The following is a 17,412-nucleotide window of genomic DNA, read 5'->3' as shown; positions in this document are numbered from 1 at the left end:
GTTCATTACTTCATTTCATGCCAAGTTGCCAATTAGCCTATCAATTTATTTAACCCGTCCGTTCAAGATACTATCACTTAACACGAGACATGAGTATATCAATGACATGCATTGTATTGTCATTAGTTTTAAAAGACATACTTTTTACCATCACCTGGCAAACCATAGAGCATATTAAGGTCAGATAACATGACATCCAGGGTTCTTAGCTGCTACCATAGATCATGACCATAATGCTTTGTTTTTGTTTTCCATTTTCTTGGTGTCATACTAAACATATAGCTAGGATATGTTTTTTTTTCCAAATGCCAGTTCTAAGAAACTTAACAGCTCTTTATATTCATCCACACTCCACAACAATAAAACACACATGCATAGAAATATAAAGGCTCCTTTGAGTAGGAATATTTATGTTGTCAATTTCATTTGCCAAAAACTAATGATCAGGTTAGGGAAGACAAGAAAATAGTTTTTTTTTGTCAATTTTGAATATTTTAGCTGATCAGATATTGTTATCACGATGAATAATGTCCATGAATATAATGTCTGTCTTCCCTGCTAGGCTTCTGAATATAATTTTTAATTGGTAAACTTCCTTGATATATGTTCTGATGGTTTGTCATGACAACCTGTACGATGAACGATTCCTGTTCTTCCAGCAGCGCCTTCTTGCATTCAAGAATGCGAATTTGGTTCTGAAAAAAGAAGTTTATGTACTTTATCTCATTTGACTGCGCTTGCATGCCACTGACACACTCATGGTGGACTGGCCGCTCATCGATGACCAGAAGCCGGTCTTGGAGCACAGCAAGTTCGCTCTCAGATTCTTCCAGCCCTAAGGTAATTAAAATCGATCATCCTCTTCTCCAATCCACGCACATTTTTGGTTGTTCATTACCTTAATCAAATCAGTGTCCCTTAGGGTTGTTTGATTAAGTGAAATTAATTTTGCATGGTACATAACAACTGCAACTTGAGAAACATATCCCTTATAATATGCTAGCACGAACCATGCTGGTCTAGATGAAAACATGTTTATTTAGCAACTCAGAAAAAAAAGAGAGTCTCATCGGTACATAAAATCAGCACTACAATTCTGCACGACTGCCAGCAGAAAATATTCCTTACCAGTAAGGCAGTAACAAAGATTTTTCTTGCTTTGATTTCTCTCTCTTCCTTATTGCCAGTTACTCGATCAATGTTGCACACATTGTACTTCCAGGAATGGAAGGCCAAATCACTTTTGCTGTTCGTGAAAATTGTAAGGTTATAACTTAGATACCTTTTTATACTTAGGGTATCATGAAATTTAGATGGTGTTGTTCTTCGTTTAGGACCACCTGTGCCTTTGGAGATTAAAAAAAGCATATTTTAATTTGTTATCCCCTTTTCCACTTTGCAGCCATTTCGTTGGTCTAATTTTTTATCCCTTTTGATGCTGCTATATGGTGTGCTTGATAATAGTTGATAGCCAAAAGGATTCTTTTCGGGCTGCAAAAGGCTAAAGGCGTATGCTTGATGATTTGTATCATGAATTTATTCTTTCAGTTCTGTTATAGCTATTCATTGATATCATTTTTATTTGCAATGCATTATTAGCATATGGTATTATCACTTATTGATGTGTAATACTGACTTTGACATTTCTTACTTAGTGCAGAAAATTCATCGAAAATAATCGTGCCATTACTTGGCATCGATCCCCATCATTTGTGTCCTCATCTTACAAGGGGTGAGCTCGAATAGTTTGTCATGGACAGATAAGATTGAGGCCCCCTTTGATTCAAAGGAATTTCAGAGGATTTCATTTCTATAGGAATTTTTCCTACAAAGCCCTTTGAATCAAAGGAATGGACCTTATGGAATCCTATGAAATTCCTATGGAATGCCTCTTCCCATACAAGTTTTGGAGGAATTTTAGCAAGAGGTAGAACCTCATGGAAAAAATCATTTGAGTCTTTATCTCTCCTCAAATTCCTGTGTTTTTCCTGTGGTCCAATCAAACGGTCATTCCTACGTTTTTCCTATGTTTTGCAATCCTGTTTTACACTTACATTCCTGTCAGAATCCTATGTTTTTCCTATTCCTCTATTTTTTAATTCCTGTGATTCAAAGGGACCCTCAACTAAAAGCTATATATTCAATGACTATGTACGGATAATAAGGATATCACACATCTCCCTAGTCCCTAGTCGTTGTGGACATGGCTTGGTGATATAATTGGTTATGAGTAATGATCATTTATAGTAGCATGTATTTTGTTTGTAATTTGCCTCGTTGCACTGGCAACACAGTAGCTAGAGTTGATAATGATTTTTAATTTTTTGCCATTCACTCCTCGTTCATATAAATGTAACAGGGAATACCTCTATTCGGCCCAATTGAGCTGGCGCATGCTAGTTGAGAGACCTAAAGTGGATTTATTTCCCAATAAAATCAGTCGCTTCTACTTCAACCAATGGCATTTTTAAGTTCAATTTTTAACTTAGCTGTCCACCTTTTAATGTTTATTTTCCAACAGCATAGTCGATTATTACGTTACTTTTCCATAACTAATGTTTCCTTGAAATCAGTGGTAGAGACTTGTAGTAGTCAACACCTTCCAACTCTAGCTGGCTTCATAGGCCACCACCTTCGACGCATAGTAATCAAGTAATCGTTTGTGTGGACAGCTGAGTACTGCAAAGATGTAAGGTGGTGCCATCTGAACAGCGAATGGCAGAGAAGAAAAGGAACAATATCACGCTCTTCGTATTGCTTAATACAGTCATTCAACGAATAAGTACCAGATTCAAGTTCAGGGATCCAGGGATCCAAGATACATAAACAGGGATACATATGTAGCTGCTACCTACGATTAACTCAGATGCATCAGGCAACAGCTACAATTGAGAGATACATGGATCGACCATTGACCCCTTACACTTGACGAGGAATATTATTCCGTGCAAGGATGGTCGGCAAGCGATTTACTATCTCTCGAAAAAGCGCGTAAATGATCTGAACTCCAGTCGCCACCTCCAAGATTGCCATAATGTACCGATCCCAGTTGCTGAAGTTGTCCCCGGGATCAAGTATCATCTTAGGCTGCTTCACTGTGGCTGTGCCAACGCCATTTCCAGCCGGAGGCGGAAGATTTGGCTGCTCATCCTCTGTTTCTGCACACGAAAAACAGTACCAATTTAGTACTAGCTAGCATGCAAAAGAACGCATCATTTGAAATTTTATTGATTAGAGAACCACAGAAACATTCTAACCATTGAAGCCATAGCACAGGGCTGCATCCTTCTGTTTGACGGCACGGAGACCTCAACATGCTCGGTAAGAGGTGATCAAAGTAAAAGCAGAAAACTGGGACTCCTTAATCTTGGGGCGCAGAGACACCAGGCAAAGACAATTGGGTAGATCAACTACCACTACAATCGTCTCGCAGCACCTAACATCAGGAGAAGACCCATTCCCGCAAGAATCAATTAACTGTGATGCCAGCTTGTTTGCTTCACAAGTCTGATCCTCCGGGTAATCCTCACCCTGTGCTGGGGGAGGGAAAGACGAGGCAACACAATCTAATTTTAGTAAACAAGTGGTTTAAACAGCAAAAAAAAAAAGAAGAAGCAAAAAGCATGCTTTTCAACTAACAAAGACACAATCTTGCAAAGGATCAACAAGACAAACGGGCACGGAGGGAGGGGTCTAGAGACCTAGAAGCGGTGGCCGGCGAGGCGGCGGCCATCATATCTTTGTCTGTCTCTATCTGCAATGTTTGCAATACAACGGACTTTTGTGTTTCAGGCAGTGTCTTTTGCGGAATGTGGTGAAAATATATAGTTAAACCATTTAATTCGGGGAAGCCATTAAGTGGCTCAAGAAAACTGCACGATCAAAACAGTTGCCTCTAACGTACCGTGTAACGAAGCCAGAACGACTCTCAGGAGAAACCCTAGCTGGTCACTCGGCAGGGGCATGCGTTTAGCAGCTCGATGCCTCGATCCATATCTCGTGCAGCAGCGGCATGTTTGTCTAATTGTCTGGTTGGCATCCAGGAATCCGGTTTCTCCATCGCCCGTTTCCTCCTACACAGTCACATAGATAATTGTAGAGTAGGGACGAGAACGAGCTAGTTCATTCTCTTAGCTGTTGCATTGGTCACGATTCACGAACAAGTGAAAATAATTAAGCAGCAGCTAGTTTTCAGGACGGGTTGCCGAGCAGCTGTGCATGATAGGAGGCAGGATCGGCACAGGAGGGGCAGCCTTTGTGGCCGCAGAGACACACATCTCTCTCTCAGCGAAAGGCGTATAGTACGACGGCCCAGCGGTGTGGCGCAGATGGCGGGTGCCCGGGTGGTGGGAGTGTGACGAGTTTTTCGTCTTTTTGTTCTTAACAACTACTCCACAGTATACCATCAGTAATCCCCCCACCCAAAGGGAAAAAAAAAACTAGAAATGCAATATAATGCATCCATCCAGACATTCGATCCATTGGCGCAGTGCAAACCGCCCTGTGCGCGCTCCGACTCCAAAACCACGTACGCTCTCGCCGCGGCTCGTCGATCCTCCCGAGCATGCAGCCGGCGCGCCATGAAGCGCACGTACGAGCTCCTGCTCGGAATTGAGCTCGCGCGCCAACACCGAACCTGTCGCGGTGGCCGCCTGCTCATGGCTCGTCCATTGGTATCGACGGCGCGTCCAATCTTTTGTTGGCTTGTTCACGCTGGGTGTTAGTATTGCAGTGGTCTTGTGCCCGAGTCTGGGAGCAGAACGGATTCGCGCCCCAAGTCCAACCGATAAGAATCCCTCGATCGACTCCGTATGTATCAGGCAAAACTCCCACTCCAGCGCCCAGCGCTCGCTTTACTCGGAGTGCGTGGAAAACCAATTAACACGGAATCGGATGCCATCTCTCGTCCATAGATTAACAGACCGCCCACAGGTAGGAGGTACGCGTACGTACGTACACGCACCCGAAAACCTTTCGAGCAACGAATTAATTGAACAGAGAGAGAGATTCCATGGAGGAGCACCACGACGTGACGCAGCTCCTCCCGGACGACGTGCTCGCGGGCGTCCTCGCCCGCCGCGTCCCGCTGCGTCTGCAAGGCATGGCGCGCCGTCATCGACACCCGCCGCCTGCTGCGAGCCGACCTCCTCCCTCTCTCGCTCGCCGGCATCTACATCAACTTCCACGAGATGCACCGTTCGGTGTTCCTATCCCGTCCCAGCTCCACACGCCCCGCCATCTCTGGCATGTTCACCGACTACACGCCCAACGACAACCTAGTCGAGGATCATTGCAACGGACTCCTTCTGCTAAAGTCCGGCGTGGCTAACCCTGCTACCCGACAGTGGGTGCCTTCTCCTCCTGCCCCACCTCAGCCCGTCTGGATGAAGGACTTCTACCGGTTCGACAGCTATCTCGTGTTCGACCCTACCATATCGACACACTATGAGATCTTCAAAATCCCACGAGTTCCTAGTACAGGATTTCGCGTGCTAGATCCTATGCTTAAGAGCTTGCAATGGCCACCCTCACTGTGCGTGTTGCAAGTGTTCTCATCAAGGACTAGGCAATGGGGAGAGATTGTTTGTACGAGACGGTGTGGCTGCCGGCACAGTTACTGACATGGCATTGGCTTTTCCATTTGATCATTATAATGGAGTCTATTGGCATGGGGCACTTTATGTACGTTGCCAGGCAGATTTTGTCATGAGGTACGAGGTCATCATTCTTTTAATGTGCTTAAATTGCTCTATCTTCTTTCTTTATTTTTTTCAATGGTTTTATAACCCATATATTGTTTTTTTTTCTAATGCAGAATATCCTTGTCTGATAACAAGTACCAAGTAATTAAGTTACCAATGAATACTGAAGTATGTCAATATAAAAACCATTTTCTCGGAAGATCAATGAGGGGTGTGCACTATGCATTAATCGATAATGAGCACCGACTACGGGTTTGGTTCCTCAATGAGTTATATGATTCAGATGACATGGGAACTGAAGCATGACAATGATCTTAGTTTCCTTCTAAGGTGTCAGGAAATCTGTACACAAAATGATGGTCCGTGGACTTTGCAATACCACAACTACTTTGGATATCCCAGACAAAATGACATGGACAACTATTATGAAGCTTACAAGAAACACATTGTTAGGAAATATCACTATGAATATGAGAGTGTCTGGTACAAAAATCACTGCGAAGATATCAAGAAATATGTGGTAGTACGAGTAAATAATTTTGAGTGGGACTCCGACAACGATGACATTCTTGACACTGCAAATCCAAACGAAGGAGAATGCCATGGATATCTTTCAATTTTGGGATTCCATCCTTATAAAGAAGTTATTTTTCTGAACCAAAAGAGGGAAAGAGGACTTGCCTATCATTTTAATAGCTCGAAAGTTCAAAATTTAGGTAGTACGTTCCCAAAACCTTATGATGATTTGTATATTCAAGGCATGTATTCATCTTTTATATATACACCGTGTTGGATCTAGGGGAGAACTATGAAAGCATGTAATTAGGAGATTGTCTTACAATTTAGCATGTGTTGGTGGTGTAAGTTGTGTGGCGACCTAAATAAATATGCTATCTTCAGATGAGATGTTAAGAGACAATTATCTCGATTAATTGTACATGACATTATGTATACATGTATAGGTTTTATTTGTGAAGCATATATGGTACCGACCAAAGTTGATGTTTGACTGGAGCGTGCCTGATAGAAAATGGCGCATGTATTTGCAAAGGACTTATTTTTATTATAATACCAGAACATAGTATTCCATCCGTTTCAAAATATAAATATTTTTAGAATAGTGACAAGTCATACATTTTTAACTTTGACTATTAATAGCAAAAAAGTAAAAAAGATCAATCATGTATAACTGATGTTATTAGATTTATCATTAAACAAACTATTATACTAATATGCAACTCTTTTTTATTTAAAACATCTTATTTTATAGATATTATTGGTTGGAGACCATGTCAGAGTCTAAAGATGCTTATATTTTGATACGGAGGGAGTATATATCATTTACTTACTTTGTCAAATAATCAGGATTGCCTCGGAAAAAAAATTGCTTGCCGATGCACTCTAGTTCATAAATTTCACTCTAGTTCATAAATTTCAAATGTGGATAGGATCTTTTGTTTAGATGGTTTCTTTTGTCCTTTCTTTCTCATACCAATACTAGCAACAAATTAGACTTTCCCAACTAAATTAAGAAAATCGTATATTTTCAATCTCGTAGAATTACCTCCAATCACTGAAGATAAAAGGTAGTAATAATTGATAATCGATTTGAAATGTATTTTCTTTTCTTTTCTTTTTCTTTTAACAACTATGACATCAAAACATGTACTCCTTCCGTTTCACAATGTAAGTCATTATAGCATTTTTCAAATTCATATTGAGGTTAATGAATCTATATAGATATATATATGTCTAGATTCATTAACATCAATATGAATGTGAGAAATGTTAGAATGACTTACATTGTGAAATGGAGGGAGTAACAAAACTCTGTGTATCAGGCAAAACTCCCACTCCACCCGTTTCTTTCTAGAATCGGAACAGAGCGCGCGCTTCACTTCTCTCGGAATGCAAAACCAACGCGGAATCGGATGCCATCTCGTCCAGGGGCGGAGACAAGCCTAGGGCAGCTAGGACTTGAGCCCTAGGCCTGTCTCCAAAAACTTGCTTAAATTTTGTTGATTCACCATGTAAATTTTTCAGAAAACTGAAACTCCATTAGTCCAGCCCTACCTTAGCCCTAGTCTTGTATAATTTCTGGCTCCGCCACTGAATTCTCGTCCATAGATTAACAGACCGCCTGCAAGTATTACCCGACGAGACGACATCTAAAAACCGAGCAGCAGTTTGAGCAGAGAGAGATTCGATGGAGGAGCACCACGACGACGTGACGCAGCTCCTATCCGACGACGTGCTCGCGGACGTCCTCGCGCGCCTCGCGCCGCGCTGGCTCGATCGCCGCGTCCCACTGCGTCTGCAAGGCATGGCGCGCCATCGTCGACACCCGCCGCCTGCTCCGCGCCGACCTCCTCCCTCTCTCGCTCGCCGGCATCTACCTCAACTTCAGCACATCTGGATAGATTTGTACCGGTTTGACAACTATCTCGTGTTCGACCCCACCGTATCACCACACTACGAGATCTTCCAAATCCCACGGATCCGTAGTAAATCCTACGAGCTATATCCTCTGGTTAAGAGCATGCCATGGCCACCATCACAAAGCCTACTGCAGGTGTTCTCATCGAGGACTGGGCAATGGGAAGAGAGATGGTTAATTTGCACGGGAAGGTGATGCTGCCGGTACAATTGCCGACATGGTAACAGAATATCTATATGATCGTTACAATGGAGTCTACTGGCAGGGAGCACTTTATGTACTTTGCCAGACAGATTTTGTCATGAGGTACGAGTTCATCATTCTTTTGTACTTTGCCAGACAGATATCTAGGGGATGGGAACCTATTCCCTCCTCATGGAAAACGGAGTAATCCATTAGCGCATGATTAATTAAGTGCTAGCTATTTTTAAAAAAAATAGATTAATTTGATTTTTTAAGCAACTTTCGAATAGCAGCTTGAAAAGCGTGCGCACGAAAAACGATAGGGAGGGATTGGGAACATGGGGTTCCAAACACAAGTGTGCTTAATTACCATTGCTTTCTCTTCTTTCTTTATATTTTTTTTCAATGGTTTCATGATTTATATTGTTTTAATGCATAATATCCTTGCCAGATAATAAGTTCCAAGTAATTAAGTTACCCATGAATAATGAAGTATCTCCATATAAAAACTATTTTCTTGGGAGATCAATGAGGGGTGTGCACTATGCATTAATAGATAATGAGCATCGACTACGTGTTTCGTTCCTCAACAAGTCATGTGGTCAGATGACATGGGAACTTAAGCATGACAAGGATCTATCTTAGTTTCCTTCTAGGGTGTCAGGAAATCTGTATACAAAATGATGGTCCGTGGACTTTGCACTACAAGAACTACTTTGGACATTCCAGTCAAAATGGCGCTGAGGAGTACTACGAAGCTTACAAGGAATACATCACCCGGAGATATTGCTATGAATATGACAATGCCTCGTACAGAAATCATTGATATCGAGAAAGATGTGAAAGAAGTGGTAGTACGAGTAAATAAATTTGAATGGGACTCCGATAACGATGATATATATTCTTGACGCTGCAAATCCAAATGAAGTACGATGCCGTAGAAATCTTTCAATCTTGGGATTCCATCCCTATAAAGAAGTTATCTTTCTGAACCAAGAGATGCAAAGAGGACTTGCCTATCATTTTAATAGCTCGAAGGTTCAAAATTTGGGTAGTACGTTCCCAAAACCTTATGATCATTTGTATATTCAAGACATGTATGCATCTTTTATGTATAGACCGTGTTGGATACAGGGGAGCATTATGAAAGCTCGTAATTAGGAGATCATCTTACAATTAGCATGTTTTGGTGCTGTAAGTTTGTGTGGAGAACCGAAAAAATATGTTACTTCAGATGACATGTTAAGAGATAATTTTCTTGGTTTAATTTTACATGACATTGTGTGTACATGCATGTATAGGTTAGTATTTGTGAAGCATGTATAGTATGGTACTGAACAAAGTTAATTTTTGGCTGGAGAGTGCCTGCTAAAAATGACGCATGTATTTGCAAAGGCCTTTTTTATTCCCTCAGTTATTATACTAGGGCATAGTACACCGTTAGTTTTACTTCGTCAAATAATAAGGATTACCCCGAAAAGAAAAGATCACTTGCCGCTGCACTCTAGTTAATCAATTCCAAGTGCGCCTAGAATTTACTCTTTGGATCAGTAGTATGATCAGGGCTGGATTATAGGCCGTCCGGCCTAGCATGGCTCAGGCACGACGGGGTCTAGGACAAGGTCAGTTAGGCCGGCACAGCCTGACCTACACGCCTGACCGGGCCGTGTCTATCTATGGTCAAGGCACGGCCCAATAAAACTCGGGCCGTGTCGTCGGGGTCTCGGGTTTTATGGCCATCTATAGGGTGGAGCCACAGCCCGGCTAGGGATAACGGGTAAAAACTTCATTAAATTTAATATTGTTGAATAAAGTGACGATAAAACTTTTTATAATAAGTGATAGTAACAGAGAAGTTTGTCCCGGATCGAAAATCTTTCAGGCTGCATGAGTACAGAGAAACGTAAAGAAACTCCTTGTATAAACCTCAAATCACTGAAGATATGGTAGTATGGTACAGTAGTAATCACTGATAACCGATTTGAAACATTCTCGTTTTTTTCTTTTGTTCGGAACATCTATGCCATGGGAAACTATTCTAATCCCTCGAGGGGATGTACCCTCATTTGCTCAAAAACCATCTAAACTGTTATGAAAAGTTCTGGAAAAATTTGACAACATTTATACAACATATATATGCAACTTCACAAAATCTTACGTCCAAACTCAACTCACACGTCGAGATATAAAAAAGACAAATTCAGCGTATGAATAGTAGCGTACTGTTTATATCTAAATTTATCTTTTTTGTTTCTCGATGTGTAGATCGAATTTGAATATAAATTTTAGTGGACTAGTAGGTATCATTATACTCTACATTGTCAATTTTTTTCAGAAATTTTTACAACTATTTGCATCGAATTTAAAAGAAAAAGGTATACGAGGAGATATCCTCTCGAGGGATTAGAATCCACTCCCCTATGCCATCTGTCTAGCTACTTGGTGCCATGCACGAGGAGGGCGCCGTCCTCTTCGATCCTCCCGAGCGGCGCCGTCCCGCGGCCGCGCCACGCCGCCGGCGCGCCAGCCCCAGCATCCGCCTTCTTGCCGCCAGCTCCCGCGTCCGCGGCCGCACCGCGCGTCGCCCACATGGCGCCGGCGCCGCGCACGAGCTCCCGCAGCTCCTGCTCGGAGTTGAGCTCGCCGACGCCGAACACCCTCGACGTCGGCCGGCCGACGACGCCCGCCCTGGGGTTCGCCGCCACGACGAACTTGCCGAAGCCCCTGGCGCCCCGGACGTAGAGGTCGCGGGCGCGGCGCAGAGCGCGCAGCACGGCCGCCCCCGCGACGCGGGACTTGCGCGCGCCCCGCCGCTCGCCGGCCGTGGCCATGGGCGATGGCCCTGCAAGCCGGAATGCTGGGATGCAGCCTTGACGAAGCTTTGCTTCTGGTTTAGACGGCTAGTGGTAGCTAGTTTAATAGTAGATGGAGGAGAATGGAAATAGTGAAATTCCGAGATGAGGTGAGAGAAAGTTGGGTTAAACCCTTGTGTTAGTCTTGCAAATCATTGTGTAGTTTAATTTTGTTTGGAAGACTTCTTCTTCGAATTGACTTGAAATGGGCAAACGGATTGTTTTATTTTCTATTTTCTCCTTTTGATAATTGATTGAACGGTAGGAGGTCCACACTGTGCGAATGGGCAAACGGATTGATTTCTTTTCTATTTTCTTTTTTGATAATTGATCTTATCGTCGTGTCCCCGGCGAGGCAAGCTGATGGATTTCTATTCGTTGGAAATTTCCATCCATGCCAACTTGGGGCCTGCACGGGAATTTGGGGCAGAAGGGGAGAAAGAGTAGATGATTGAATTCTATGGCGATCCATGGACACGTGGAGTTACGTGTGCCGTTGGTTTTTGATCCAACAGTGCAAGAAAACCAACGTTAAGAGTAGCACGATCGCAGGAATGTCATAAGACTCACGGAGCAGTGCTACATATGTAGGATCGTAAAGGGCGTTTTCCACCCCAAAAGCTAGCCATTTAGGTGAGGGACTCCCCCACTTATATCTTAGGTCCTTTGCCCTTCCACAACCCTTCACACATTGGTGTCTCTCAGCTCTTCACCGCCCCTTCACCGTATCCGGGCCCTACCGCCCACGGTCCATCAGGCCTTCACACGTGTCCATCAAGCCAGAGATGTTAACCTAGCCTGGTTCTGATACCAATTGTAGGATCGTAAATGATCTTTCCCACCCCAAAAGCTAGCCATTGAGGTGAGGGGCTCCCCCACTTATATCTTAGGTCCTTTGCCCTTCCACAACCAATATGGGACTATTCAACAATATAGATACACTACGTATACTGATCTGCGTTTTGTGCATGAGACATGCCTTCACGATGGTGAAGTGAGAACCATCATTCTGACCAATTTTTCTTCTACTCCCTCTTTCAAGAAGAATCCCTCCTAAGAATGAAAAAACTAATCCGTCCCATTTTAAGAGCAGCCATGAATTTCCGTGCCCAACTTTAATCATCCGTCTTATTTAAATATTATTGAAAAAAATATAAAAACGTAAGTAACGCATAAAGTATTATTTATGTTTTATCATCTCGTTACAACAAAAATACTAATTATAAAAATAAATTAAATAAGACGGACAACTAAAATAAAACACAGAAACTCATAGTTACATTTAAAATTAGACGGAAGAATTATTTGAAAAAGATATTTAAAAACGAATAAACTACTCCAACTACAACGAGTGTGGACGACGAGAGAAGAATAGCAGCCCCCGTGTAGTAGAGAAACGGAGACAGCCGATATCGATTATCCCGCGGACGTAAGCATCCTTGACAACCGATAATATAGTGCTGCGGACTCCCTCCGTTTTTAAAATATTTGACATTATTGACTTTTTAAGTACATGTTTAACCATTCGTTTTATTTAAAAATTTTAAGTAATTATTTATTATTTTTATATCATTTGATTCATTGTTAAATATAGTTTCATGTACACATATAGTTTTACATATTTCACAAATTTTTTTTAATAAGACGAACGGTCAAACATGTGCTAAAAAGTTAACGGTGTCAAATATTTTGAAACGGAGGGAGTAATAATTAAAAAAAAAGATCACATGATGACTTCTCGACACGGTACACGTCTGACTTGGACTGGCAAAGCTATCCACTGTCGCGCGCTGATTAAAGCCAACACCGCGTCCGAGTGAAGAAACCGAGATGAGGCCGTGCGCGTGGTGGCATGCCAAGCCATGCCATCGCGTATCCGCGATCGCGACGGCACGCTGCGACGGACGACATGTCATGGGCTATGATGGACCGGAATTGCATGGGAGGTTTTGGTCGGAAGCCCAACCAGAAAGCAAGCAAGGCCCAGCGCAGCGCACCGTACGTAAACTTGCCCGAGAGAACCTGAACGAAACCCAATCCTGGTAGAGTATCCCCTTATGAATTGGGCCTTTGGAATAGGTCCTGACCTTGTATGTGGAGTTGTGGGCCCTGTCTCCTCAGCACAACTGATCAGTGACCGCTGACAACAACGTTCATCTTTTGCTTAAGGCCGTTGATAAACGGGAAATATATACTCCCTCCATTTCAAAATATTTGACACCGTTGACTTTTTAAGTACGTGTTTGACCATTTGTCTTATTCAAAAAATTTAAGTAATTATTTATTCTTTTCATATCATTTGATTCATTGTTAAATATACTTTTATGTACATGTATAGTTTTACATATTTTACATTTTTTTAATAAGACGAACGGTCAAACATGTGTTAAAAAGTTAACGGTGTCAAATATTTTGAAACGGAGGGAGTATATTGCAAACCACATGTGTGATGAAAACCTGCAAACTATCGTTGGATTAAAAAAATGGATACTTGAGATATGGTCACGTTATCAAGAGTAAAATTTTACTCCTAGATTCAACCATGACGTGAATATTAAGGAATGATTTAATATTAAATAATTAGAAGGGGTGAGCCTTCGAACATAAATCGTTTAGCCCATCACCTTGTGAAGCTAGCCAGACCTTTGGGGGTTTCTCTTCAAGATTCAACCATGAGTAATAATTTTACTAGGTGTAAATATTTCACTCTTGGTGACGTGTCCAAATCATATATGTTCATTTTAAGATACAATGATACTACCTCCGTTTCAGATTATACGACTTTCTAGCATTGCCCACATTCATATAGATGTAATGCTAGAAACTCTTATAATATGAAACAGAGGAAATAGTTTTGAGGTTTTCACTTTATATGTAACTAGATGATACCCTGCGCGTTGCAGCGGGAATTTATAGTAATAAACTTAAAAAATTAAATTGGTTGACTGATTTAAGTAGGAAAAAACAGAGAATTGGTAAAAAACACAAAGCACAATCGCGAATTTGAATAATCTGCTTATATGACAAAGTAATAGTTGAACTGTACATTCTACTTCAATTAAAAAGTAAGGCTCTGACTTCAATTGATTTTTGATAACTTCATGGAACCAAACACCCTATGCCCTAAGCAGTTGTGGCATTTTGAAAATCAAGTAAACACATAGCGGTTCTTATCAAATTTGATCCTTGTATCTTAGCTAGACCATGTTAGATAAAGCCTAGTAATTATGTCTTAATCTGAAAAGGCTATGTTAAGCCACAAACACAAAAAAAATAGCATTGTTCTTTATCCTTAGCATCCAAGTGTCAGTGATGAGCTAAATCACTCAAAGTTTGAAGCTTGAGGCTTCTAGTACGAAAAAAGGGCAGCATATATAATAGGTAGGGTAAATAAAAGCAAAGATCCAATTTCATCTTGGTGAAATGTGTTTTGCCATTACCCTCGAGCTGTATAACTCTCATAACATTTTTCCCTTGTTTGAAGAGGTCCTGCACACAAAGTAGTTACATACATGTCCTGAAAAGACAAAAGATGATGAGGTTGAATATCTTGAAATATGCAGAAATATTATGGAAATAGATTTGCAAATGGGCAATGTGAAATACCTAAACAATGTCCTTGACTCCCTGTTTATTTGTAAATGGTCTTCTTTTGTGCTCTGACAAAAAAAACATGATGTGCTTGCCGCTAGCACCAAATCTATATGCTATTAACATACCTACCCATCTTAATTTTCACTACATTGTATTGATAATCCAAGTCCGGCTGATAAGAAATTTAATCATTCATCCGGGGTGCAAAGTGTGTATTAATAAAAACGAAACCACTTTAAGTATTTTGGAATGAAAAATCTGTACAACCGAAGATAAGTAGCTGCACTAACCTTTAGATCTAAAATTTGAGTGAATATAGAAGAATGCTGCAATCACAAAGAGCATCCACCATAGTCCAATCCAAAAGAACACCGACCTGAAGAATGAAGTAACATCAATCACTAAACTGTAGCTTATAAGACTGAATGTACAATGGAAAATAGAGAAGAATATATACCTTATAGAGAAAATCCCCTATGTACCCATGAAAGTTCACCTAATCCCTTCTATACCCCTGAATTTTGCTCAATCTCTTACATACCCCTGAATTTTAGTTTGGATCCCTTCCATGTCCTTTTCCGCTAGTTGACCGTTAAATTCTTTTGAAAAAGTCCATTTTGCCCTTTGCTATGAAGAAACATAATAAATTAATGAAGTATATTGTTGGAATGTAAAAATTTATTGGATGAGACTATTATATTTATGAGTATGTGATGCACCATATTATTTGTGACAAATTTACTTTTACATATGATATAAAAAGTTGATACTTATTTATTAATTAGTTATTAAAAGTTCTTTTATGTAGCATATGTGTTTTCATAGTAATACAACAGATTTGTTTATTACTTCAGAACACATAAGCTAAAAAAATCTTTTAATAACTAATAAATAAGTATTAATTTTTTATGTCATATCTAAAAGTATATTTATCGTAAATAATATGGTGCATAACTATCTCATAAACATAATAGTCTCATATAACAAATTTCTATGCTCCAACAATATACTCTATTAATTTATATGCTTCTTTATACCAAAGGGCAAAATGGACTTTCTCATAAGAATTTAACGGTCAACTAGCGGAAATGGCATAGAAGGGATCCAAACTAAAATTCAGGGGTATGTAAGGGATTGAGCAAAATTCAGGGATACAGAAGGGATTAGGTGAACTTTCAAGGGTACACAGGGGATTTTCTCTACCTTATAAGTTTGTCACTGAACTAATCACAGTGTGACCTTTGAGCTTAATTGTCATAATTCACGTGAGAAGAAACTTGAACTACGAAAGAAATTGCCTTACCTCTTATGAAGCTTGTATCTTATGATGGACATAGATATTATATTTCTGCAAATCCTGTGAACATAGTCCGAAGCCATTAGATTCTACAGTGTTGGTACATAATCTGCCGAGGGTAATGACTTGCAATCTGAAGGCAAAGCAAAACAAATGATAGGTTCAGTGCAGCTTAGAGTAATACACCTAGTCTTAGAGTAATTAGGTTTACATACATTTGATCTTCGAGTCCTCGTAAAAAATTCAAGGAAGTAAACAAATTAAGTAAATTTCAATACCTGACCAAATAGAGGGAACCAAAATTCCTTTCGCAATAGGCTGGAGAATACCGAAACCAAATCTATCACTTGATATTGTGTCACTGTGAGGGTAAGTAGCAAACAAAATTGTGTGACTAATACTTTTCTAAATAAGAAGAAAAAATAAGCAGATGAAGACCTATCTGGTTCCAGACCAGGAAGAACCATACCTGCGGCTGTGGGAGGAGAATTGGACGTGGACATTACCTGCGGCTGCAGGAGGTGATTTTAGCGTGCTATTTCCCATTTGGAGCCGACCAAGCAGGCGAATGCCCTTCTAATTTCTTGAAGTGGAGGAGGCTAGGAGGCCGACGGTTCGAGGGGAGGAAGAAACCGTGGGAAACAAATTAATTTTCGGCAAAGACGACCGGAGATGTGGCAGGGGCCAGGAGGGAATCGATAGCGGTAGAAGGGGGAGGCAAAGCGGAACCGGCGCGCAGAGTGGTGCTAGGAGGAGGAGGAGGCGAAGCGGAACCCGGTGCTAAGAGAGATGTGGTGGTGGGGGCTCGGGTCGATGTGGTGCGGCGAGAGATCCGGTGGGAAGCGGCCGAGCGAGACGCGGGAGAGGAGAGGAGCGATGCGGGAGAGAGGGGTCGATGCGTGTGGGGCTGGCGAAGCAGCGAGATGCGGGAGAGGAGATGTGCGATGCGGGATGGGGGAAAGCCAGGTGGAAGGTCGATCGCTTGATTGAGATCGAACGGTGGGGATAAAATGGGGTGACGTGGAAGCACCAGGAAGCAGAGAATTTCTAGTAGTGGGGATGATTTGCATATGTATATAGGATTTGCACTACATTGATTTCTTTTCTATTTTCTTCTTTTGTTAATTGATTGAACGGTAGGAGGTCCACACTGTACGAATGAAAGCGATCTTATCGTCGTGCCTCCGCGAGGCAAACTGATGGATTTCTATCCGTTGGAAATTTCCACCCATGCCAATTTGGGCCCAAGACGGGAATTTGGTGCAGAAATGATTTAATTGTACGGCGATCCATGGACACGTGGAGTTATGTCGGCCGTTGGTTTTTGATCCAACAGTGCAAGAAGAC

At 41.4% G+C, this 17,412-nt stretch overlaps 2 pseudogenes; both read left to right on the top strand.

Moving 5' to 3' along the window:
* The first annotated feature begins 5,011 nt into the window (after positions 1-5,011).
* Positions 5,012-6,711, top strand: LOC136355679 (uncharacterized; annotated as a pseudogene).
* A 1,197-nt stretch (positions 6,712-7,908) lies between these two features.
* LOC136355678 (uncharacterized) lies at positions 7,909-9,479 on the top strand (annotated as a pseudogene).
* Positions 9,480-17,412: the final 7,933 nt, after the last annotated feature.

The sequence above is a fragment of the Oryza sativa genome, chromosome 3, assembly GCF_034140825.1.
Source record: "Oryza sativa Japonica Group chromosome 3, ASM3414082v1".
Classification (NCBI taxonomy): domain Eukaryota; kingdom Viridiplantae; phylum Streptophyta; class Magnoliopsida; order Poales; family Poaceae; genus Oryza; species Oryza sativa.
Note: the sequence above shows the minus strand (reverse complement) of the source record. Positions and strands in the feature narration are given on the sequence as shown.